At 40.7% G+C, this 27014-nt stretch overlaps 1 long non-coding RNA gene across 1 annotated transcript in view; it reads left to right on the top strand.

Moving 5' to 3' along the window:
• The window catches only part of LOC138667840 (uncharacterized), a 49649-nt gene extending 26782 nt beyond the window's left edge, over positions 1-22867 (top strand). Inside the window, exons 2-3 of the long non-coding RNA XR_011318950.1 lie at positions 14964-15020; positions 20783-22867. This is a non-coding gene — a long non-coding RNA (uncharacterized lncRNA). The remainder of the gene's footprint in view (positions 1-14963; positions 15021-20782) is intronic.
• The last annotated feature ends 4147 nt before the right edge of the window (positions 22868-27014 follow it).

The raw sequence follows: 27014 nt of genomic DNA, 5'->3' as shown, positions 1-27014 counted from the left end.
ATTTCCAATGTTTTAATAAAAAAAATAATAAAAGTAATAAAAATTGATACAAAATTAAATTTTGGTTTACCTAAATTATTATTTTTGAAATCCTTTTTAAATTTTGCCTTATATACAAGTCATTATATACAGGACAAAATATTTCTGAAATTTTTTTTTTCCTGTAAACCAATATTGACACCATTGTTCTCAGCAGTGATCTGTGAGTCTGAGATGCTTCGAAGGGTCTTCCCCATGCAGGTTTTCCTTCCATTCAGCACTTTCCCCATCCATTTGAACATTCCTTGTAGGGTCTGCAGAAAAATGCTCAGATTTCCCATTGACACACATTATATTTGTTACTCAAAACAAACACCCTAGCATTAGAAATTGCTCGGTTCAAGTAACTAGCACCCAAACCTTTTTGGTGCTTGCTCATCCCTTTTTAACAACTGTAGGAACCTCATTTACCTGCTTTAGAAGGTGATGGGTATGGTTTTAAGGTATAAAATGGGTGAGAGGCTCTCTTTCAGAAGCAGAATCTTCTGCGATATGAAATCTGTGATGAAACCTGTTGTTGTGCAGATTTTGTTGCAGATTGTATTAGGCTATGTGCACATGGTGCTTTTTAACTCATTTTCGCTACGTTTTTTCTGAGTGGAAATGGGCCAAAAACGCTATGGAAACCTTATGCAAGCTAATTCAATGACAATCCTGAAGTGCTGTGCACATGATCAGTAAATTTCCTTTGAGTATTTGAAGTGCGTTTTTTCTCCAGCAAGTCAATTCTTTTTGCGCTTCTGAAGCGTTTTCAACACATTGACTTCAATTGAGTCAGTCAAATCCGCAGCAAAAAGTTTGCGGATTTGCTGAGTTTTTGTTTGCATTTTTACCGTCTTCCTATGGTGTTTCCCATGCTGTCATCTAGGTGACAGCGTGCGAAACACCAGCGCTGTGGTTGTATCGGCAATAATGCTACCGCCGGTAAGACCGTCAGTCAGAGTGCTTCGGGGTCATGCTGTCAGATCTCAGCGTGATCCCACAGCTGTAACTGTCACCCGTGATAATGCTAATGGTTAGACTGTCTGTCAGAGGTGACCAACAGTAAAACGCTTACTGTAGGTCAGCAGGCATGGGCCGATGAGACTACTCCTCCCATCAGCCTATGTCTGCTGTCACTGAAAACAATGATGGCAGGAGCCGCTGATGGGACACGTAGTATCATCAGTCGGCCCCTGTGCTCACAGTTAAAAAAACACAAAATGTTAAATAATTGCAAACAAATTCAAATAAAAAACACATTATACTCACCTTAATGCCCAATCCCCGATGCCCTCGTCTCCTAGAAAAAAAATCAAAAACAATAAACCACCATATACTCACCTGTCCGCCACAGTCCACATAATCCCGAGTGCCCCACGGCGATGTTACGTGTAGAACAGTCACATCGGGAGATGTGACCACTCTACCCAGCCACCGGCCATACACTGAGAGGAGGTAAGCACCCCTGCAGAGTATCACTGAGCTGCCTTGAGAGAGTTCACCGAAGTTCATCAGCTGATCAGCTCTGGTGCTCTCATGGCACCACTGCTGCAAGAGAACTTTCTCACGGCAGCTCAGTGATACACTGCAGGAGCGTTTACCTCCTGTCAGTGTATCACTGACTGTCTTTGAAAGCAGTCACATCAGTGACTGCCCTCAAAGTCATCAGGATCATCAGGATTGTCGTGGGACATTATGGATTATCTTCCCTGCAGACAGGTGAGGAATATTGTGGATTATTATTTTATTTTTGTTGCAGAAGACGAGGGTGTCAGTGGATTAGGCATTCAGTGAGTATGGTTTAATTTAGATTTATTAAAGGTCTGTGTCATTATTTCAAATAAAGGACTTTATTCTGAGTGTCTATGTTTTTACAATATCAACATGGAGTTAGTAATGGGGGCGTCATATAGATGCATCTCCATTACAAACCTCGGGGCTTGATGTCATCTGACAATACAAAGGTGACATCAATCCATCCAACCATCACCCCACTTGACACTGCTACAGGACAACTGGGAAGAGTGATGCTAAGCGCCAGATTTGGAACATCTTATAGATACGCCTTTTCTGGGATGGCTGAGAGCTGATGTTTTTAGCCTGGAGGGCAATATCTATGGCCCCTTCCTAGGCTATTAATATCAGCCCACGGCTGTCTGCCTAGCCCTTGCTGGTTAGATTTTATAGGCGCACCCTATGTCAATTTTTTTCTGGGGTCCCCTCTATAAACTTGCCAGTAAAGGCTAAGCAAACATATGTGAGCTGATATTAATAGCCTGGGAACCTTTGTGGCTTTTGGCTCCTTCCCAGAATATTAACATTGACCTTCAGTTGTCAGCTTTCCCTCTGCTGGTTATGAAAATTTTCCGTGACCCCACACACTTTTTTTTTTCATTTGTTTTTTTCTTTAACAGTTACTATTTGGTTACAGTCTATGTAGGTTCATTCTGTTAACACTCTTACATAGGCTGCTGACAATGTGTGTGTTTGTTTGTGTTTACTTACCAGCTGACACCTTTTCATTACTAAGCCTAGGTCTTGATGTCAATGAGAGCTGCTGACACCAATACTTAATCCCATTATTCTGATGCAGTAGCATCAGAATGAAAAAGAAGGTGTTGAACCAAGAAATTACATCACAAAACTTTTTTTTTAAATATATTTATTTAGCTATAAAAAACCCTTCAAAGCTGTACAAAAACGCATGCAAAAAATGCATATAAAACCACGGCAAAACGCACAAAAAAATCGGGCAAAATGCGTGTTTTTGTCACAGTGTTTTTGCTGCCAAGAGATGAAGATACCTTGCAGAAATTTCTGCAAGCAAATACTCAACGCGCACACATAGCCTTAGAGTATAAGATACTTTATCTCATTAATGTCTGACCTGTAGTTCTCCAGCAGTTGGAGCCACATGCTGTTGCTACATGCTGGGAGTTGGAGTTTTGCAACCGCAGGTTGGGGATCATTAATCGAGAAATTACTGATACAGATGATTGGGAACCTGCAGGAAAAATTTCCAGTAAAACCACCCCCAAAATATGGAATATTCAGAGGCACATGCATTAATAGACTACTGCTTCATACAAAGTAACCGTAAAATAGCCTTTACCATGAAAATACTTTTTCTGCCCGCTGAAACTTTGTGCGTGCGGAGTTTTCGTGTTCCTTTAAACCATCTTATCCCTCTGAAAGTATTCATCTCTGGCGTACAGCACGGTGATCCCTCTCTGACAGACCATGAACATCAAATAGGTGACGCTTTGAGCAAGGGCTGAGAATTTATATCGAGGAACGGAATCCATAGCATCCAATTTAGCTTCTTTTTCCAGATGTGAATTTGTCTGTACTTCTTATGTCAAAGTGACATTTTCGTCTTGCTTTAATATGCATCAGCTGGCGGCAGAAATCTCCCACAAATCAATCGCCTCTTATAGTTTTACTGTATCAAGAGCAAAGTTTTCAGTAGACAAAACTTTTACCGAGCGCTTTGATTGCCGGTGAGGTTCCTAATCGGATGTCTCATCTTCCAAGAAGCCAGGTTAAATCAAGTATCAAGCACTTATGGGGGGATGACTACATCAGTCAGCCCCCTTTAAAGACTTAGATGGATATTTTGAGCTGAGAGGGAAGGATGAGTCACGTATCCACTAGAGAAGAGTGAATTGATGTAATGAGAATCAAATGTGTGTTGAATTTTTAGGAATTCAATGAAACTGACAAATTTGCAACTGGATTGTCATTACAGAATATTGCATCAGCGAGAAACGACTCACGTGACTTCAGGGGCAGCCGGGCAGACTTCCCTATAATGCTTTGCAGCCATCATATCATATGATATAATGCAGCTAATCAAAAAACATTATCATAGCCAGTATAAAAGCCATGGCAGGAAATACAGCAGCCATTTCTTGGGTGAATCTGGATAGTGAAAGGACGTCACGACTTAACAATAGAGAAGTCATAAAACACTGAATAAATATGGCATATAGTGTGTAACAGCACAGCAGTGATGAACAGCTACCATCCAGTTTCTCATAGCCACGTATGCTGAAATTACTTTGACATTGCCCTAAAGATCTTAAAATGGATTTTGGATACAGTCCTAGGAGACCTCGGAATGTTATAGACATATTTTCAGGGCATATGGAGTACTTGTTAGGAAAAATTCACTGAAGCTTGGAAATTCAAATTTCAAAAGATTAGATAATCGCTGGGAGAGCCACTGCAAATGTGGGAGAGTCACTGCAAAAGACGAAGCAAAATGAGGAACAAAAGTAGCATTTGTGTCCTCTTACAGTTGTAAAAGACACTTTTTCTTTTTGAATTGGGGCCCGAGAGCTCTAAGTTATGATTCCATTGGAGTGTTCTCATTAGACATGTGAGATTCTCCCGATTATTTGTTTTGGGCAGATTCGCTTACATTGTTTAGCAGATTTGATTTGCTCTCAATTGAAGGTGCCCTGATTGTAATGAATAGACGTTTAATATGTTCAGAGTTCTCTCCAGACCCCAAAGCAAAATCGAACAGACCACTGTCCTCTCTGAGACAGGAGTGGCACAAAACAATCAGATGAGGACCAAGGACAGATCATGAGTATAAAGTATTTTTTCGCATTTTCTCTTTATTATTAAATCTGACCTCATGTACAATCATTTTAAAAAGGTTAATACATTTTTATTGTTTTAGAAACTAAACAACTTTGCAAATGGTTTTCATTAAAAATCTACTTTTGAAAAGCCGCAAAAACCCCAAAGCATTTTCTGCAGTCTTGTGTTCCTCAATCCCTTCTGTCTACTAATCTTTACACTGTAGACTAGTAATACGTGACTGCAAAATCAGACTACACTGTTTGTTTGTAGTCTGTAGCCATGGAAACACATAGAGAACAGGAGCTGTATAGAAGACTAGCTGTACTACCCGGCTTCGCCCGGGTTAATAACTGCTGTTAGCAAAATAGAATGTGTTAACAAAAATGTATTCTGCACTCAAAAACCACAAAACAAATAGATAGAAATATAATTATTAAAAGGCAAAAACTAAGCTAATAGAAGCATTTCACAACATATATTTCAACACCAGAGATATTCCACACAGATTTAACTAAATTGGCCAAGTAATGTGAAGTAATCTACTATTTTTTCGAGAGCCTTTTGATAAACGGCATTCTTAGTTTTTCCTTCAGGTGCAGATTTTTGGCTGTTCCAACTCTTGAACAGGCCACATAAAGTTGACCATGAGAAAAGCATGGAGATTGTAAATCGATTCCAACTACTTTCAAGGACTGTCCCTGAGCCTTCTTCATGGACATAGCAAATGCCAGTGGATCAGGAAACTGGAGGCGTTTAAAATCAAAAGGCAAATCAGATGGAATGAGAGGAATTGTTGGAATGAAAACATCTTCTCCTGTGGCACATCCTGTCAAAATGGTTGCCTCAATTACATGTGGAAACAGGTTCCTAATCAAGAGTCTTGTTCCATTACACAGCTTTGGTAGATCCAAATTTCTCAATATCCGAATAGGTGCTCCAGGTTTTAGAAAGAGGTTGTGAGAAGGAAGTACTTATAGCTCCAAGGAATTGAGGAACTCAGTTGGATAAAATAATGCTTAAGCAGGGTCTATTACTATATTCCCTGACTTGTAGGTTGTGCACACACCTGGAAGGGGATTTAGAATTTGAAGATTGATCTTGTTGACGCTGTCATTTTTGGGAATAGCCCTTTCACACAGCCAGCCAGAATTTTTGAAGTGGAGTTGAATGTTTGGAAAAACCTTTGCTTTCAACTCCTCAATGGAAGTCACAATGCAACAAACGTTGCTTGGGAAGGTGATCTGTCCAGTGGTTGAGTTTACTGGTGCCTTGCCATCTCCAATAGTCTACAGCTGGCTCGAAAACAGTCCAGCAGAAACATTGCCTGTCATGTAGACCCTCATGTTTGTGTTCAGTGACATTTTCTTTCCTTTTCTCCAAAGGTACGATGCTTTGAGACAGACATTGAGTTCGTCTGCATGGGTTGATCTTGGAATAACAGGGAGTGTTTGGCGGAAGTCTCCTGGCAAAACAACAACTACTCCTCCCATGATATGTTTGTTGCTACGCAGGTCTTCCAGCAGTCTGTCCACTGCTTCCAGAGCCCTTTTGTGTGATATGGTGCATTCATCCCAAATGATGGCACTGCATTTTTGAAGCAATTTGGCCAGTCCTGATCCCTTGGCAATATTACACATGGGGCTGTCAACTTTTTGTGTGTCGAGTTGCATGTGACAGGTTATTGTATAAAGTTGTGTGCAGCAAGTTTTGCGCATGGCGAGTTTTGCGCGTGGCGAGTTTTATGTATGGTGCGTTTTTAGTATGTGCAAGTTTTGTGTCAGGCAACTTTCACATGTGTTGCAACTTTTGTGCATGTGGCAATTTTTCCTCGTGTGCAAGTTTTGCGTGTGATGAGTTTTCCATGAGGTGAGTTTTGCACGTGTGGCGAGCTTTGCGTGAGCCTAGTTTTGCATGTGGCAAGTTTTGCATGTGGCAAATTTTGCTCGCGGAGAGTTTTGAGTGGCGACTTTTGTGTTTCGACTTTTATGTGACGAGATTGGTGTATGTGTGGTGAAATGTGTGCTGAGGGTGGTATATTTGTTCAAGCACGTGGTACTCTTTGGCACCATCGCTCTCACTCTTTAAGTCCCCCTTGTTCACATCTGGCAGCTGTCAATTTGCCTCCAACACTTTTCCTTTCACTTTTTCCCCATTATGTAGATAAGGGCAAAATTGTTTGATGAATTGGAACGCGCGGGGTTAAAATTTCGCCTCACAACCTAGCCTATGACGCTCTCGGGGTCCAGATGTGTGACTGTGCAAAATGTGGCTGTAGCTGCGAATGTCCAGATGCCAATCCCGGACATACACACATACATACATACATACATACATACATACACATACACACACACGTTCAGCTTTATATATTAGATGGGTGAGTGTCGAGATTTTTTTTTTTCATGTTTTTTAAGCTCTGGGGTCTGGAGAGATGCCAAAGTTTAAGGTTGGAGGAGATTTGAGTGTTGGCTAGACTGATTATTCCCACTATGTCAAAGTTACCTGTAGATATTTCTGCTTCTAGTTCTTCCATCTTGTTTGTCAGGCTTCTGGCGTTTGCGAGCATGCAGTTTAGAGGATTTTGTTTTGTTCCAATCTCCTCGCTGTGGATTGCTTTAGAAATGTTCTTACCTCCCATCTGAGTATGTTTTCCTGGGTCTTCTTTGTTCAAGTCTAATGTTTTTCTTCCCGTCCCCTCTTCTTCTAGTTTAACGCCCTCCTGATGAGTCTGTTTAGAAAGGATCGTAAAAATCGGAGAGGAGGAGGGGTTTGTCTCTATGTAAAGTCTTGTCTAAAGTCCACTTTAAGGGAGGATATTAGCGAAGGAAATGAGGATGTCGAGTCCATATGGGTCGATATTCATGGAGGGAAAAATGGTAACAAAATTCTCATTGGGGTCTGTTACAAACCCCCAAATATAACAGAAACCATGGAAAGTCTACTTCTAAAGCAGATAGATGAAGCTGCAACCCATAATGAGGTCCTGGTTATGGGGGACTTTAACTACCCGGATATTAACTGGGAAACAGAAACCTGTGAAACCCATAAAGGCAACAGGTTTCTGCTAATAACCAAGAAAAATTATCTTTCACAATTGGTGCAGAATCCAACCAGAGGAGCAGCACTTTTAGACCTAATACTATCTAATAGACCTGACAGAATAACAAATCTGCAGGTGGTTGGGCATCTAGGAAATAGCGACCACAATATTGTACAGTTTCACCTGTCTTTCACTAGGGGGACTTGTCAGGGAGTCACAAAAACACTGAACTTTAGGAAGGCAAAGTTTGACCAGCTTAGAGATGCCCTTAATCTGGTAGACTGGGACAATATCCTCAGAAATAAGAATACAGATAATAAATGGGAAATGTTTAAGAACATCCTAAATAGGCAGTGTAAGCGGTTTATACCTTGTGGGAATAAAAGGACTAGAAATAGGAAAAACCCAATGTGGCTAAACAAAGAAGTAAGACAGGCAATTAACAGTAAAAAGAAAGCATTTGCACTACTAAAGCAGGATGGCACCATTGAAGCTCTAAAAAACTATAGGGAGAAAAATACTTTATCTAAAAAACTAATTAAAGCTGCCAAAAAGGAAACAGAGAAGCACATTGCTAAGGAGAGTAAAACTAATCCCAAACTGTTCTTCAACTATATCAATAGTAAAAGAATAAAAACTGAAAATGTAGGCCCCTTAAAACATAGTGAGGAAAGAATGGTTGTAGATGACGAGGAAAAAGCTAACATATTAAACACCTTCTTCTCCACGGTATTCACGGTGGAAAATGAAATGCTAGGTGAAATCCCAAGAAACAATGAAAACCCTATATTAAGGGTCACCAATCTAACCCAAGAAGAGGTGCGAAATCGGCTAAATAAGATTAAAATAGATAAATCTCCGGGTCCGGATGGCATACACCCACGAGTACTAAGAGAACTAAGTAATGTAATAGATAAACCATTATTTCTTATTTTTAGGGACTCTATAGCGACAGGATCTGTTCCGCAGGACTGGCGCATAGCAAATGTGGTGCCAATATTCAAAAAGGGCTCTAAAAGTGAACCTGGAAATTATAGGCCAGTAAGTCTAACCTCTATTGTTGGTAAAATATTTGAAGGGTTTCTGAGGGATGTTATTCTGGATTATCTCAATGAGAATAACTGTTTAACTCCATATCAGCATGGGTTTATGAGAAATCGCTCCTGTCAAACCAATCTAATCAGTTTTTATGAAGAGGTAAGCTATAGGCTGGACCACGGTGAGTCATTGGACGTGGTATATCTCGATTTTTCCAAAGCGTTTGATACCGTGCCGCACAAGAGGTTGGTACACAAAATGAGAATGCTTGGTCTGGGGGAAAATGTGTGTAAATGGGTTAGTAACTGGCTAAGTGATAGAAAGCAGAGGGTGGTTATAAATGGTATAGTCTCTAACTGGGTCGCTGTGACCAGTGGGGTACCGCAGGGGTCAGTATTGGGACCTGTTCTCTTCAACATATTAATGATCTGGTAGAAGGTTTACACAGTAAAATATCGATATTTGCAGATGATACAAAACTATGTAAAGCAGTTAATACAAGAGAAGATAGTATTCTGCTACAGATGGATCTGGATAAGTTGGAAACTTGGGCTGAAAGGTGGCAGATGAGGTTTAACAATGATAAATGTAAGGTTATACACATGGGAAGAAGGAATCAATATCACCATTACACACTGAATGGGAAACCACTGGGTAAATCTGACAGGGAGAAGGACTTGGGGATCCTAGTTAATGATAAACTTACCTGGAGCAGCCAGTGCCAGGCAGCAGCTGCCAAGGCAAACAGGATCATGGGGTGCATTAAAAGAGGTCTGGATACACATGATGAGAGCATTATACTGCCTCTGTACAAATCCCTAGTTAGACCGCACATGGAGTACTGTGTCCAGTTTTGGGCACCGGTGCTCATGAAGGATATAATGGAACTAGAGAGAGTACAAAGGAGGGCAACAAAATTAATAAAGGGGATGGGAGAACTACAATACCCAGATAGATTAGCGAAATTAGGATTATTTAGTCTAGAAAAAAGACGACTGAGGGGCGATCTAATAACCATGTATAAGTATATAAGGGGACAATACAAATATCTCGCTGAGGATCTGTTTATACCAAGGAAGGTGACGGGCACAAGGGGGCATTCTTTGCGTCTGGAGGAGAGAAGGTTTTTCCACCAACATAGAAGAGGATTCTTTACTGTTAGGGCAGTGAGAATCTGGAATTGCTTGCCTGAGGAGGTGGTGATGGCGAACTCAGTCGAGGGGTTCAAGAGAGGCCTGGATGTCTTCCTGGAGCAGAACAATATTGTATCATACAATTATTAGGTTCTGTAGAAGGACGTAGATCTGGGTATTTATTATGATGGAATATAGGCTGAACTGGATGGACAAATGTCTTTTTTCGGCCTTACTAACTATGTTACTATGTTACTATGTTACTATGATTCAATCACGACCTAGTCCAAGAAGAGTGCTAGCATTTTGGTTTTCTAGTTGGGAGATCTTCACGTAGATCTTGCCTATTACCTCTGTTCTTTTCAGGCCATTATGTTCCATCCATGTACGTTGTACGTGCAAGCTTTTCCCCCTCTTCTTGTATTACTCTATCTCTCGATTTGCACTTTTCCTTTCCTGGGAGCATAAAACGCTCCTGGCCGACTGCATAAGCCAAACCTAAATATGTTCCAACATTAAGATTTTTTTACTGGAAAGAACACAATTCAGGATAATATTCAGCTAATAAAGAAAAAATATTGTTTGTTTCTGGTGCCGGGTGTAAATGCGCTCCCCTGTAATACCTGTGATTTTAGGAGATGACTAAATAACACTTTAAGTAATGGAACTTTGTATTATTCCATAAGAAGTCACATTCTTCATTCTTACAAGGTCTTTGCTGCAGTCCTAATATGATTGTAATTCATATTCAGAACTTGCAATGAATGTGCCAGCTAAAATGGATCATTAGCCTTGAACTGCTCTCTTATATATTTTCTTATGCGGCTATTAAAGCATTGTACATGGCGATTTCATATCGTTCTACTGTAGATATTATTCATCTACCATTTTACCGCCAGACGTGACCGTGTAGCACTTGTTACAGTTGTTACATTTAAAGGTGTATCATGATCTAACGCTTATAGAATCAACTTGTTGGATAGGTGATAAATTGACTGTGGCTCATAAAGGTTTTAGCGTAGCAGCATTGTCATTGCCTGGGATATAGAATGGGATGCTTCTTGTCTTGGCTCTTCTTTCTGTGGCCTGGGGCAAGGACAGGATTGCAGGTCACTTTGATCCTCGTAGCTGTGGCCTAAAGCAGGGGCCAGAACAGGTCTTGCTATGGTCTTTCGTGTCTTGACCTAGGGCAGGAACAGGTCTTGATGTGCTCCTTCTTGCAGTGGTCCAGAGCAGCCAGCACAAAATGTGTTGCTTTGGTGTCCCTTGCCATGGCCTGGGGCCTTCTTACTGTGGTCCTTCTTGGCAAAGTCTGAACTTCTTCTTGCTGTGATTCCTCTTGCCAATGGCCTGAGGGAGCGATCAGACTTCTTCTTGCCATGGCCTGAGGCAAGGTTGGACTTGTAATCCTTCATAATGTACCTTAATGAGTGGATAACTCTTATCTGTAGTTCTTCTTGCCATGGCCTAGGGTAGGAACCAGTCTCATTCTTGTCATCCCATAGTGCTTCATGCTATGTCATGGGGCAAGGATTGGACTTTTCTCTGTGGCACGAGTGGTGCCAGATTCCTTCTTACTATGGTGCTCCTTGCCATGGCGTGGGACCATCTTGCTGTGGTCATTCTTGGCATGACTTACAACAACAGAATGAACTTCCTCTTGCCATGCTCTCTCTAGCAATGGCCTTAGGCAGTGACCAAACTTCTTCTTGCACTGCCCTCAGGGGCCAGACTCTGTCTCACCATGGCCTGGGCAAGGTTGGACACATCCTTCACGTCATGGCCAATGTCAATGATAGGATAACTCTTCACTGTCATTGCCATGGCCTAGGGCAGGGACCAAACTCCTTTTTGCCATGCCATAGTCCCTTCTGCTGTGTCCTGGAGCAGGAACTGGTCTCCATTCTTTTGCTTGGTGGGGGGGTGACCTGATGCCTTCTTACTGTGGTGCTCCTTGTCATTTCCTATGGTAAAAAACAGACTTATTCTTGCTTTGTTCCCTCCTGTCATTGTTCAACAGTGGAGACCTGATTTATTCTTTTTGCAATCCTTCTTGCTCTGGCTTGAAGTAGGAACTGTCATTAATATTAGCTTTCTCGCTGTGGTTTTTGGAATTCATCAAACTCCTTTTTACTGTTGACCTTCTTACCATAACTTTTTACAGGAACTAGACTTCCTATGGTTCTTCTTGACAGGACTTTGAGCAGGGACCAGATTCCTTCTTACCGTGGTCATTTGGGAGACAGACATGTATTAGAGTCACCTGTGTTTAGTGATCAGCTGTAATGACAGCATTTAGAATTCCAATGATCTCTCGTTAATCACTTCTTCAATAGATCGATGAAAAAAATATGTAGGCAAAAAAAACCTTTAAATCCTTTTGACTTTTTGCAATGGAAGTTACTTCAATCATTTGCTTGGAGACCTCAGTCAGGAGAGTTATTCACTGTGGTTATCAAAAGTCCTTCCCTGACTCATAAAATGAAGCCATGCTTAGGTCATGAGATCTTCTATCTCATTTTAACCATTGAAAGACAACGGCAGGTCATTTGCCTACCAACTCTGAGGCAAAACTGAAGTGACTTTTTTGGAACAGTCTAGATTCTTGATTACCACATACCAAAAATGTGATACATTTTCTTAGATGTACAAGACATGAAAACAGAATACATGGTCTAAGTTGATCGTCCATAACAAAAAAGGTCTATAAACCATAGCCACCCAATCGCCTCCAGGACTTCTCCCGAATATCCCCCATCCTCTGGAATTCTGTGCCCCAACACGTCCGGTTATCCACCACATTTGAATCCTTCAAAATAAACCTGAAAACCCACCTCTTCAAGGAAGCTTACAACCTGTTATGACCACGCGGCCACCTCAACACCACCGGAGCTACTGCAACCCTCAACCTACTGTCTCCTTCCCCATAATCCTGTAGAATGTAAGCCTGCAAGGGCAGGGTCCTCTTCCCTCTGTATCAGTCTGTCATTGTTAGTTTTGTTTACCGTAAGTGATATATGTATTTTGATGTAACCCCTTCTCATGTACAGCACCATGGAATTAATGGTGCTATATAAATAAATAAATAAATAACTAAATAATAATAGAAGCATCAACAGATAGACGAGGGGCCGATAAAATACTGCATTAGTTGGTGTAATTTCCCTCCTGGACAGGTGGCATCAGTGAGTTTACGTCCCCCTTTACTGGCAAGCATGGAAGACTTGTCCAAGGATAGCACGGTTTTGTTTTCTGAAAGGGGAAGAGATGATGCCGATCAAGTCCTAGGATCTCGTCTTCTGAAATTTAGAATGGTGTCAAGAAAGTAATGAAGTAGAAGTAGAAGACCAAAGTGTCCATTATGATTTTTAACTCAATCCATTGAAAAGGTTATAAATGTGTCATCACTGAGGGTCCGACTGGTGGTACCTTCAACAATCACGAGAAGGTTTAGAGGAGACTTAATAGCTGTCTACAAATATCTGAAGGGCTGTCACATTGTAGAGGAATCATCATTATTCTCATTTGCACATTGAAACGCGAGAAGCAATGGGATGAAACTGAAAGGGAGAAGATACAGATTAGATATTAGAAAAAACTTTTGGACAATGAGGAAGGTCAATGAGTGGAACAGCCTGTCATGAGAGGTGGTGAGTTCTCCTTCAATGGAAGTCTTCACACAGAGGCTGGACAGACCCACCTAGAATAGTAATGTTGGGGGTTAAAAAAGGCAACTTTACCATTCTTATTAGAAGTGGAAGGCGGTAATAATAATAATAATGGATGGTGTGCTGCCTTGTTATCTTGTCTAGTAGGAGCCACGACCAGTATCAGGACGTTATTGATACTTTTATAAAATTGTAATCAGATCACAAGATCGGTAAATCTTCTTGCCTGAGCTCATGTTCATCCAGGATGCCTCCTGAGGAGCCAAAATCTACGACACGTCAACCTGGTTCTCAGCAGGTCTCAGAATATGCAATTTAATTTTTATATTTGCTCATTTTAAATGTGTTTGAAAAGTAATAATATTTAGGTTCAATGAACCATGAAAATCCCATTAAGAATTCCGCACTCCACCTGTGGAAACGATTTGTGTTTCATCACATTCCAGGTTATTATCAGACGGGATTTTTATTCAAATGCTGGACAAAATATGTTTTATTCCAAACTGAATTTATGACACTATTATATTATGACGGCCACTCGTATCATTAATAGTATTAACCCCTTGCAGTGCAATGGCATCCAATTATTTCATGGTGGCCGCATAAGAACAGCAACTGCGTCCAATCAATAATCAGCAGGAGGCAACAGAGATAACATTGTGACAAACTGCAAGTGTGCGAGCAAGATAAAGTCAGGGAAAGTTTCCATTTCCAGCAGCCAGCGACAATATTAGCTCCTTTACCCCCAACGCTGTTTGCACGTTAATGACCGTGACAATTTTTACAATTCCAACAGAATCATGTGAGGGCTTATTTTTTTTAGGGATGAGTTTACTTTTTTATTGGTACCATTTTCAGGCTCATTACATTTTTTGATCGCTTTCTGTTCCCATTTTTCATAGATAGAATAAACAAAAAGCAACAATTTAAAAATTTTTATTTTGAACTTTTGTTTTATGCCATTCCGTATGTGGTAAAATTGATAAGGCAGATTTTTCGGGTCAGTACGATTACAGAAATACCATAGTTATATCTTTTTTTTACGTTTTGGCGCTTTTGCACAAGAAAAACTATTTTATAGAAAAAAAAATTATTTTTGCATCACTTTATTCTGAGAGCTTTAACTTTTTGTACTTTTTGGCTGATGGAGCTATATGGCAGCTTGTTGGTTTTTTTTGCGGCACAAAATGCCTTTTTTTAGCTATAGGATTAATTTTACAATCGTCTTTTTGATCTCGTTTTATTCCACTTTTGTTTGGCGGTATGATGATAAAGCATTGTTTTTTGCCAATAGTGGTACAATTCTATAGGTAGGATCGATCCGGACATAGTGATACCAAACGTGTGTACTTTTATTGTTTTTTTTTTTTTCATAATAATATTTATTTATTGGTACAATATATCTTTATTAATTAATTTTTCATTTTGTGATTTTAAAAAAATATATATTTTTTCACTTTCTGATTGCAGTTTTATGGCATAGTGATGCAGAAGCAGTAATACATGCAGATTGTATTATGAAATAAGGTAAAAAATTTCATTTAAAACTTTTTCAGTCTACTAATATAAGAATAATGATAATAATAATGTTGCCCTCAACAATCTCTGGTTCTGTTCTGGCGCTAACCCATTCCCCAGAGGTGTGTGCCTTCTGTTCCCATCATTAATGGACCCCGATATAACCTAAAATTCCTGCTTAGCCATTACTGGATGAGTCTGGTGACTGGGAAAGTGTCAGGAGAGAAGCTTCATGTAACAAACGGACAATCATTTCTGACAATTCCGAATGAATCCTCCATTGTAAGTAACGTCCATTTACCATTCGCAATGTGACATTGATCCAGTGTTTACAGCGCTACAAAGTCAAAAGCGAAGCCTGTTCTCACTGAGACGACATGATTTCCATGTTGACAAGAGTTTTGTGTTTGTCACAAGTCAAGAAACTGAGGAATGGAGCAGATGATATATAAATGATATATTGTCTGCTCTGTCAATCAGTAAATCAAGATAAACTGATGGCAGCTCCAGCCCAAAGTGTCTAAGATCCAAGACTCGGGTTCATGATCAATTCAATTGTTTGGATTCATCATAAGATTCTTTTACACAAACGCTTTTTCTCTACTAACTACTATAATACTGCTCTTATGTACAAGAATATAACTACTATAATTCTGCCCCTATGTACAAGAATATAACTACTGTAATACTGCCCCTATGTACAAGAATATAACTACTATAATAGTGCTCCTATGTACAAGAATATAACTACTATAATACTGCCCCTATGTACAAGAATATAACTACTATAATACTGCTCCTATGTACAAGAATATAACTACTGTAATACTGCCCCTATGTACAAGAATATAACTACTATAATACTGCCCCTATGTACAAGAATATAACTACTATAATACTGCCCCTATGTACAAGAATATAACTACTATAATACTGCTCCCTATATACAAGAATATAACTACTGTAATACTGTCCCTATGTACAAGAATATAACTACTATAATACTGCCCCTATGTACAAAAATATAACTACTATAATACTGCTCCTATGTACAGGAATATAACTACTATAATACTGCCCCCTATGTACAAGAATATAACTACTGTAATACTGCCCCTATGTACAAGAATATAACTACTATAATACTGCCCCTATGTACAAGAATATAACTACTATAATACTGCCCCTATGTACAAGAATATAACTACTATAATACTGCTCCCTATATACAAGAATATAACTACTGTAATACTGTCCCTATGTACAAGAATATAACTACTATAATACTGCCCCTATGTACAAGAATATAACTACTATAATACTGCCCCTATGTACAAGAATATAACTACTATAATACTGCTCCTATATACAAGAATATAACTGCTATAATACTGCCCCTATGTACAGGAATATAACTACTGTAATACTGCCCCTATGTACAAGAATATAACTACTATAATACTGCTCTTTGTAAAAGAATATAACTACTATACTACTGCTCCTATGTACAAGAATATAATCACTATAATACTGCTTCTATGTACAAGAATATAACTACTATAATACTGCTCCTATGTACAAGAATATAACTACTGTAATACTGCCCCTATGTACAAGAATATAACTACTATAATACTGCTCTTTGTAAAAGAATATAACTACTATACTACTGCTCCTATGTACAAGAATATAACTACTATAATACTGCCCCTATGTACAAGAATATAACTACTATAATACTGCTCCCTATATACAAGAATATAACTACTGTAATACTGTCCCTATGTACAAGAATATAACTACTATAATACTGCCCCTATGTACAAGAATATAACTACTATAATACTGCTCCTATGTACAGGAATATAACTACTATAATACTGCCCCCTATGTACAAGAATATAACTACTGTAATACTGCCCCTATGTACAAGAATATAACTACTATAATACTGCCCCTATGTACAAGAATATAACTACTATAATACTGCCCCTATGTACAAGAATATAACTACTATAATACTGCTCCCTATATACAAGAATATAACTACTGTAATACTGTCCCTATGTACAAGAATATAACTACTATAATACTGCCCCTATGTACAAGAATATAACTACTATAATACTGCCCCTATGTACAAGAATATAACTACTATAATACTGCTCCTATATACAAGAATATAACTGCTATAATACTGCCCCTATGTACAGGAATATAACTACTGTAATACTGCCCCTATGTACAAGAATATAACTACTATAATACTGCTCTTTGTAAAAGAATATAACTACTATACTACTGCTCCTATGTACAAGAATATAATCACTATAATACTGCTTCTATGTACAAGAATATAACTACTATAATACTGCTCCTATGTACAAGAATATAACTACTGTAATACTGCCCCTATGTACAAGAATATAACTACTATAATACTGCTCTTTGTAAAAGAATATAACTACTATACTACTGCTCCTATGTACAAGAATATAACTACTATAATACTGCTCCTATGTACAAGAATATAACTACTGTAATACTGCCCCTATGTACAAGAATATAACTACTATAATACTGCTCTTTGTAAAAGAATATAACTACTATACTACTGCTCCTATGTACAAGAATATAACTACTATAATACTGCTCCTATGTACAAGAATATAACTACTATAATACTGCTCCTATGTACAAGAATATAACTACTATAATACTGCTCCTATGTACAAGAATATAACTACTATAATACTGATCCCTGTGTACAAGAATATAACTACTATAATACTGCTCCTATGCACAAGAATATAACTACTATAATACTGCCACTATGTACAAGAATATAACAACTATAATACTGCCCCTATGTACAAGAATATAACTACTATAATACTGCTCCTATGCACAAGAATATAACTACTATAATACTGCCACTATGTACAAGAATATAACTACTGTAATACTGCCCCTATGTACAAGAATATAACTACTATAATACTGCTCTTTGTAAAAGAATATAACTACTATACTACTGCTCCTATGTACAAGAATATAACTACTATAATACTGCTCCTATGTACAAGAATATAACTACTATAATACTGCTCCTATGTACAAGAATATAACTACTATAATACTGCTCCTATGTACAAGAATATAACTACTATAATACTGATCCCTGTGTACAAGAATATAACTACTATAATACTGCTCCTATGCACAAGAATATAACTACTATAATACTGCCACTATGTACAAGAATATAACTACTATAATACTGCTCCTATGTACAAGAATATAACTACTATAATACTGATCCCTGTGTACAAGAATATAACTACTATAATACTGCTCCTATGCACAAGAATATAACTACTAGAGTACTGCCACTATGTACAAGAATATAACTACTATAATACTGCCCCTATGTACAAGAATATAACTACTATAATACTGCCACTATGTACAAGAATATAACTACTATAATACTGCCCCTATGTACAAGAATATAACTACTATACTACTGCTCCTATGTACAAGAATATAGCTACTATAATACTGCTCCTATGTACAAGAATATAACTACTATAATACTGCCACTATGTACAAGAATATAACTACTATACTATTGCCCCTATGTACAAGAATATAACTACTATAATACTGCCACCTATGTACAAGAATATAACTACTATAATACTGCCCCTATGTACAAGAATATAACTACTATAATACTGCCACTATGTACAAGAATATAACTACTATAATACTGCCCCTATGTACAAGAATATAACTACTATACTACTGCTCCTATGTACAAGAATATAACTACTATAATACTGCTCCTATGTACAAGAATATAACTACTATAATACTGCCACTATGTACAAGAATATAACTACTATACTATTGCCCCTATGTACAAGAATATAACTACTATAATACTGCCACCTATGTACAAGAATATAACTACTATTATACTGCCCCTATGTACAAGAATATAACTACTACACTGCTCAAAAAATAAAGGGTACACTTAAACAAAAGAATATAAATCCAAGAAAATCAAACTTCTGTGAAATCAAACTGTTCACTTAGGAAGCAACACTGATTGACAATCAATTTCACATGTTGTTGTGCAAATGGAATAGATAACAGATGGAAATTATTGGCAATTATCAAGACACCCTCGATAAAGGAGTGGTTCTGCAGGTGGGGACCACAGACCACATCTCAGTACCAATGCTTTCAGGCTGATGTTGTGGTCACTTTTGAATGCTGGTTGTGCTTTCACACTCGTGGTAGCATGAGACGGACTCTACAACCCACACAAGTGGCTCAGGTAGTGCAGCTCATCCAGGGTGGCACATCAATGTGAGCTGTGGCAGGAAGGTTTGCTGTGTCTGTCAGCGTAGTGTCCAGAGGCTGGAGGCGCTACCAGGAGACAGGCCAGTACACCAGGAGATGTGAAGGGGGCCGTAGGAGGGCAACAACCCAGCAGCAGGACTGCTACCTCCGCCTTTGTGCATGGAGAAACAGGAGAAGCACTGCCCGAGGCCTGTCCATAGATGGGGGTTGTGCTCACAGCCCAACACCGTGCAGGACACTTGGCATTTGCCACAGAACACCAGGATTGGCAAATTCGCCACTGGCGCCTTGTGCTGTTCACAGATGAAAGCAGGTTCATACTGAGCACATGTGACAGACGTGACAGTCTGAAGACGCCGTGGAGAGCGATCTGCTGCCTGCAACATCCTTCAGCATGACTGGTTTGGCAAAGGATCAGTAATGGTGTGGGGTGGCATTTCTTTGGAGGGCCGCACAGCCCTCCATGTGCTCGCCAGAGGAGCCTGACTGCCATTAGGTACTGAGATGAGATCCTCGGACCCCTTGTGAGACCATATGCTGGTGCGGTTGGCCCTGGGTTCCTCCTAATGCAGGACAATGCCAGACCTCATGTGGCTGGAGTGTGTCAGCAGTTCCTACAAGATGAAGGCATTGAAGCTATGGACTGGCCGCCCATTCCCCAGAACTGAATCCAGTTAAGCACATCTGGGGCATCATGTCTCGCTCCATCCACCAACATCATGTTGCACCACAGACTGTCCAGGAGTTGGCGGATGCTTTAGTCCAGGTCAGGGAGGAGATCCCTCAGGAGACCATCCGCTGCCTCAGGAGCATGCCCAGGCGTTGTACAGTTGGGAGGTCATACAGGTACATGGAGGCCACACACACTACTGAGCATCTTTTCCTTGTCATGAGACATTTCCACTGCAGTTGGATCAGCCTGTAATTTGATTTTCTACTTTGATTTTGAGTATCATTCCAACTCCAGACCTCCGTGGGATATTCATTTTGATTTACATTGATAATTATTATGTTTTATTGTTCTGAACACATTCCACTATGCAATGAATAAACATTTGCAACTGGAATATTTCATTCAGTGATATCTAGGATGTGGGATTTTAGTGTTCCCTTTATTTTTTTTGAACAGTGTATAATACTGCTCCTATGTACAAGAATATAACTACTATAATAAGGCTATAACATACAAGTATACCATTATTATTACACTGTCTCCAGAATTAGAATAATTACATTGAGTGACTGATGAGTAATTTAGTTATTGAAACTTAAAGTGACAGGATAAATTATGTCATAAATCAGACAATTACACAATTATCCTGAGCCTCGTTGGTTTTGTTGTGACTCTACCTGGCATGTAAACCTGTAACCTTTCCATGCCATGTGTGTATTCATTACAGACGGCTCCCGGCAAGATGCCACCTCCTTCTTTGATTCCTGACCTTTCGCCAGCGCTGCTGTTTGTTGCTTCTGCCTTCTCTGAAAAGCCTCTTATTGATGTGTAAGGAACCCAAACAAGCAATAAATAAAGGTTAACAATGGGGAATCGATACAATAGAGAAGTGAGAAGAAGTCTAATGCATTAATGCACCCGGCCGGATAACACACGCCGTTACTATCAATGCTCATATGGATTTCTACGAAATGTCTGTTGAAATTTACATATTTTCTGTGCTCTCTGCTTATAACAGCTGCTTATGTACAGATGACGAATACATGCACTTGTCTTTCTAGCTTAAGCCATTTTTGAAAATACATTTCTCATTCCTCTCTAGGCAACGCTGCCTGAAAGAACATTCGACAGATGTGTTCCTTTTACATTTTCGTAGATATCTCATGATATAAATTTAATATAATATTTTGATATGGTAGAAAAACCCACAATAAGCTGCAATTCACCTCAAAACTAGAGATGAGAGAATTAATAAACATATTATTATTATTATTATTATTAATAATTCTAATCGAAACCTATGTTTAGAAAGCTATTAAGAGTTACTTGTAATTGATTAATCCAAACAATAAACCACGCTTTGTGCGAATCGACATAAGTAGATACTACCATTTTACACATTGCAGAAGATAGCGTCATTCAAAAAAGGAACAAAAACTTGCAGCAATCATATCATATGGTACAATATAGACAATCTGAATGGACTACTATAGCCAGAGTGAAAGCAGAGGCAGGGCATGCAGCAGCCATTGTGTGGAGAGTCCGGACAGTCAGAGTTTACAGCTTGGCCGTAGGTATAGCGTGAGAAAACCATAAAATGCTAAAGAATCTGTTCATTTTTTCCTTCCACGTTGCTTCAGGTCCTGTGTGTCTTTTATGTGGTTTTGAGCACCTTGAGGGGTGCAATTTTTAGAACGATGTCAATTTTGGGTATTTTCTGTCATATAGGCCCCTCAAAGTCACTTCAAATGTGAGGTGGTCCCTTTAAAAAGCTTTTAACCCTTTAAGTTTCCAAAATTGTACTGATGTAAAGTAGACATAAGGGAAATATTACTAGTTATTAACTATTTCACTATATCATGTCCTCCCTCTATCTGAAACTAAACCTGTCAAAAACTGAACTCCTCGTGTTTTCTCCCTCTACTAACCTACCTTTGCCTGACATTGCCATCTCCGTGTGCGGTTCCACCATTACTCCAAAGCAACATGCCCGCTGCCTTGGGGTCATCCTTGATTCTGACCTTTCATTCACCCCCCACATCCGATCACTGGCTCGCTCTTCTTACCTGCATCTCAAAAACATTTCTAGAATTCGCCCTTTTCTTACTTTCGACTCTGCAAAAACTCTTACTGTTTCACTTATTCATTCTCGTCTGGACTATTGTAACTCTCTACTAATCGGCCTCCCTCTTACCAAACTCTCCCCGCTCCAATCTGTCCTGAATGCTGCTGCCAGGATCATATTCCTCACCAACCGTTACACCGATGCCTCTACCTTGTGCCAGTCATTACACTGGTTACCCATCCACTCAAGAATCCAGCACAAAACTACTACCCTCATCCACAAAGCACTCCATGGCTCAGCACCACCCTACATCTCCTCTCTGGTCTCAGTCTACCACCCTACCCGTGCCCTCCGCTCCGCTGATGACCTCAGGTTAGCATCCTCAATAATCAGAACCTCCCACTCCCGTCTCCAAGACTTTACACGTGCTGCGCCGATTCTTTGGAATGCACTACCTAGGATAATACGATTAATCCCCAATCCCCACAGTTTTAAGCGTGCCCTAAAAACTCATTTGTTCAGACTGGCCTACCGCCTCAATGCATTAACCTAACGATCCCTGTGTGGCCTATATTAAAAAAAAAAAAAAAAAATTAATTAACTGGTTCATGCAGCTTTACATGAACACCCAAGCCTTACACTATGGCTGGTCCGAATAACTATAGCAATTGTTACCATCCACCTCTCGTGTCTCCCCTTTTCCTCATAGTTTGTAAGCTTACGAGCAGGGCCCTCACTCCTCTTGGTATCTGTTTTGAACTGTATTTCTGTTATGCTGTAATGTCTATTGTATGTACAAGTCCCCTCTATAATTTGTAAAGCGCTGCGGAATATGTTGGCGCTATATAAATAAAAATTATTATTATTATTATTATTATATTTTGTGTGACAAAACTTTTTTTCAAGGCATAAGATTAAAAATTGTGAAAATTGTGACATTTTCGAAATGTTCTCTAAATTTCTGTTGTTGTTTTTTACACAAATAAACACAAATCATATCAAAGACATTTTACCACTAACATAAAGTACAATGTGTCATGAAAAAAAATCTCAGAATCAGTGGGATCTGGTGAAGCGTTCCAGAGTTATTACCTCATAAAGTGACAGTGGTCAGAATTGTAAAATTTGGCTTGGTCAGTACGGCGTTAATGTTGGACCTCTGTTTATTTTGCTTATAAGGTTTTGACAATCTAAATTGCTTCCTGAGAGGTTGTGTGTTCGTAGCTCTCCTGATGTCTGGAGAAAGCCCAGGTAGGGGCCATCCTGTGTGGGGAGCTCCTCAAGCAAGGCCCAGGCTTCCGGGCCTACATTGGGAACTAACTCCCAGTCTCAGTTTATGGATGAAAATCCTAAAGTGGATTTGGAAGGACAGAGGGAACGTTCTGGCAGCGGATCCTGTCTGATGAGAAGTGATGATGGAAAGAAAATGATTGCAGTAAAGAATGAAGTAACTGTGCCAGCAAAAAGTATAGGTTTGGTGAAAGGAGCAGCAGCAATCAGTGAAGGCTTCCCTGTGCAGGCAGAGGAGAGTTTCTCTGGAGAAGAAGACCATGCAGGAGAACCTGCAGCACAGCGTGGCGATAATGGCCAACTGTATGCGTTCTGGGAGCAACCAGAACGCTGTAAAGACCAAGGAAGAAGCATCAGAGGCTTCAGGGTGCCGCACTGGGACCATGACTCCAATCTAGAGAGTCTGACCCACCATTAGCAGCTGCAGGTCAGAAGCAGCAGAGACTTGTGCCAGGAACAAGAGGCAAGAAAACTGAACCTGTGCAAGATCATCCTGTAAGCAGTGCGCAGCAGTCCCATGCAAGACCGATATTGCAGCCAGTGAGTTTCACTTTTGAAGGAGAAGAAGAGGACTAGAACTCTAGTGCCACCTATAGGAAGTAGCAATCCTAGAAGTCAATGTTGATCCTTTAACGAGCCTTATCACATGACTTAGGGTAAAAGCCAAACCTGAATCTCAATTTGCAGACACTGTGTTTCGAGGTACTGCCCCTCGTCAGGGCAAAGTGTGAGGTCTGGTTTGGCTGTATGAGAGGCGTCTGACCGGAATCCAAGAAGTATCATTTCTCCTTGAGGAGCGTGATGTTAGGGTTGGCGGAATGCACCGAGTAAATATATATTGAATAGTAGGTGCGTTCGCAACCCGGGGTCCACCGTGCAGGAGAGAAACCTGCTTCTAGTTGATGGCGGTACTATATGGCGGTATAAGCGAACTCTTACTTCACAGAGACACTTGAGAAAAGACAACGCTGTGCCCTGTTAACCTCACAGGGGAAGAGCTAGCAAATAGAGTCAACAGTGGTCATGCAGTCAGCAAAGCTTATACACAACTCCTCACCGGAGGTGCCGGTATTCTAGGGGCTTATTTCAGCCGGGCCCTGAATCCACACACACAAACTCCTCACCAGAGGTGCCGGTATTCTAAGGGCTTATTACAGCCAAACCATGGATCCACATGCATAAGACCACACTGGCGCAGAGCACATAACTTTAGTTGATACTAGCGCATGGCAGTGCCCCATGCGAACCTTTTATAGCTGCAGCAACTTTAGGACCTTACTAGAGGACCAATGGGAGTTGCTACAGAACCTGAGCAACTTCAGGACCTTCCTAGAGGACCAATGGTAGCTGCTGCAGTATGTGACCCCTGACCTCCAATGAGAGGTCTTACCTTGGGCATGCTCAGAAGGGGAAAAGCAGGACTTAGTCCCAGAGACGTCTGCTTGCCGCTCACCAGTACTGGCTACAATGGCTGAGCCTGGAAAGGCAGCAGTAACCATCTGCACAGTATCAGGCTGAGTCAGACGCTTGTACCGACGTCTCCGCTGAGCAGGCTTCACTGCGGCTGGAGAGGAATGGGAGACCGCAGCAGAGATGGTCGAGATTCTCCCTGTGCAGAGGTGGGAACTCGACCCGTAACATGTGACATGTCAAGCATACTTCCTATAGGTGGCACTAGAGTTCTAGTCCTCTTCCTCTCTAAAGAGACCATTTGCATATTTTCCAGAGGAGCATTGCGGCTTTAAGTCTCCTCATCTTGGCATGCTTAACATGTAACTCTCTGCAAGGAGAAACAATACTTTTTGGATCCCTTTTGAAGGAGTAAATTTGTACAGGAGAGAACCAGTAAGTGTTGAGGAGCAGCAATAACGAAGACTTGTAGTTTCTTCAGGCATGGCCCACAATTCCAAGCATAACGTGCTCCTAAGCAGAACAGTAGACTTTTATCTGAAAGTAATGGTGCAGCTGCACTTCATGGCGGACCTGTTATAACTGGTCAAGACAATATGGGCTGTGCTGTATGGAACAATGTGAACATTGCTGTTCACCATATCACACCATCACAGGGGAATGTTGGACTCAACGGCTTTTGCTATAGTTGGGTGGGGAATGCTGGACTCACAGGTTTTTGCTATACATGGGTGGCGATTGCTGGACTCACCTGCTTTTGCTATTGCAGCGCCCCAGAATCCTGGTCGTTGCAGTAATGTCACTCTGCCACTAAGGGGAGTGATGTTATGTCTGATGGCACTAAAGGAGTTCACCTGACCAGGTATCACAGTCACACATTACACTTCACACTCCGGCCACCAGGGGGAGCAAAAGGCTCTATGTATTAGGCCACTCCTCACACTCTGGTAAAACTGGGGGTTGGACAGGAAGCCTGGGAGAGCTCCAGGGAGGACCTGTCAGAAGTGGGAATCTGGCAGGTACCTAGCAGAAAGGAGAGATTGTTACGGAGCCGCGCCTGCACTACCTTGCGGCGGCATCTCAAGGAAGGACACGAAGCGAAGGATATTGTGGAGAAGTGAGAAGTGGGATCATAGTACGAAGGAGATAGAACCAGAAGGAGTTGTGTCCCTAAGACTGTGGCAACATCCTTCTGAGGCGCGTAGCCGGTGGCCGGAGCACCGAGGAAGTAACAGACTCCACGCATTACTTCAAACAGCGGCAGGACAGTTAATTACAGGTTGGATGTCTGACTTAAATCACCTAAACGGACATAGGAGGCAATCGTGGGAGAGGGGCGTCTCTAGGGTCCCAGAATAACTCCAGGCCTACCTGCCATACGGGTGCGTCCTAGCCATATTATCTGGGGGACGGAGAGAGAAAGAACAGATACGACAGTTGTGAGGACTATCCCGTGGTGCTCAGCAGGGAAGGACTACAACACACAGGAGCTAGAAGGTAGACACTGATTCCTACCTGCAAAGGGAACTCTGGATGTGCCTTTGGACCGGCCGGTCTCAGCCAGCCCTGTTAGCAGTGCTCTGGATTGAGGACCCCGAAGCCTTTAGTAAAAAAGGTAAAGAGACTGCAACCTTGCGTCCTTGTTATTCCTCGCACCTTACACCACGCACCATCACCTTTCATTGGACGCCCCTTAGCAGGGTCACGGACCGGGTCTAGCCACCGTGACAACCCCGGACCGAGTACCCCGCGGCCCTGTGTCTGGGGGCGCTCCACTATATGTGGATGGGGAATGCTGGACTCACAGGCTTTTTCTATATGTGGGTGGGCAATGCTGGACTCACAGGCTTTTGCTATAGATGGATGGGGATTGCTGGACTCACAGGCTTTTGCTATATATGGGTGGGGATTGCTGGAATCATCTGCTTTTGCTATATGTGGGTGGGGATTGCTGGACTCACATGCGGCGTCCCAGGGTCCTGGTCGTTGCAGTAGTGTCGCTTTCCTCCTCAGGAGAGTGATGCTACGTTTGGAGGCAAGGAAGGATAACTGCATCCAGGTACCACAAACATGCAACACTTCACACTCCAGGCCACCAGGGGGAGCTTCTGATCCTATTAACTAGGTGACTCCCCATATACAGTTAGGTCCATATATATTTGGACAGAGACAACATTTTTCTAATTTTGGTTAT

Source organism: Ranitomeya imitator, chromosome 2 (assembly GCF_032444005.1).
Source record: "Ranitomeya imitator isolate aRanImi1 chromosome 2, aRanImi1.pri, whole genome shotgun sequence".
Lineage (NCBI taxonomy): Eukaryota > Metazoa > Chordata > Amphibia > Anura > Dendrobatidae > Ranitomeya > Ranitomeya imitator.
This window is presented reverse-complemented; position numbering and strand designations above follow the sequence as displayed.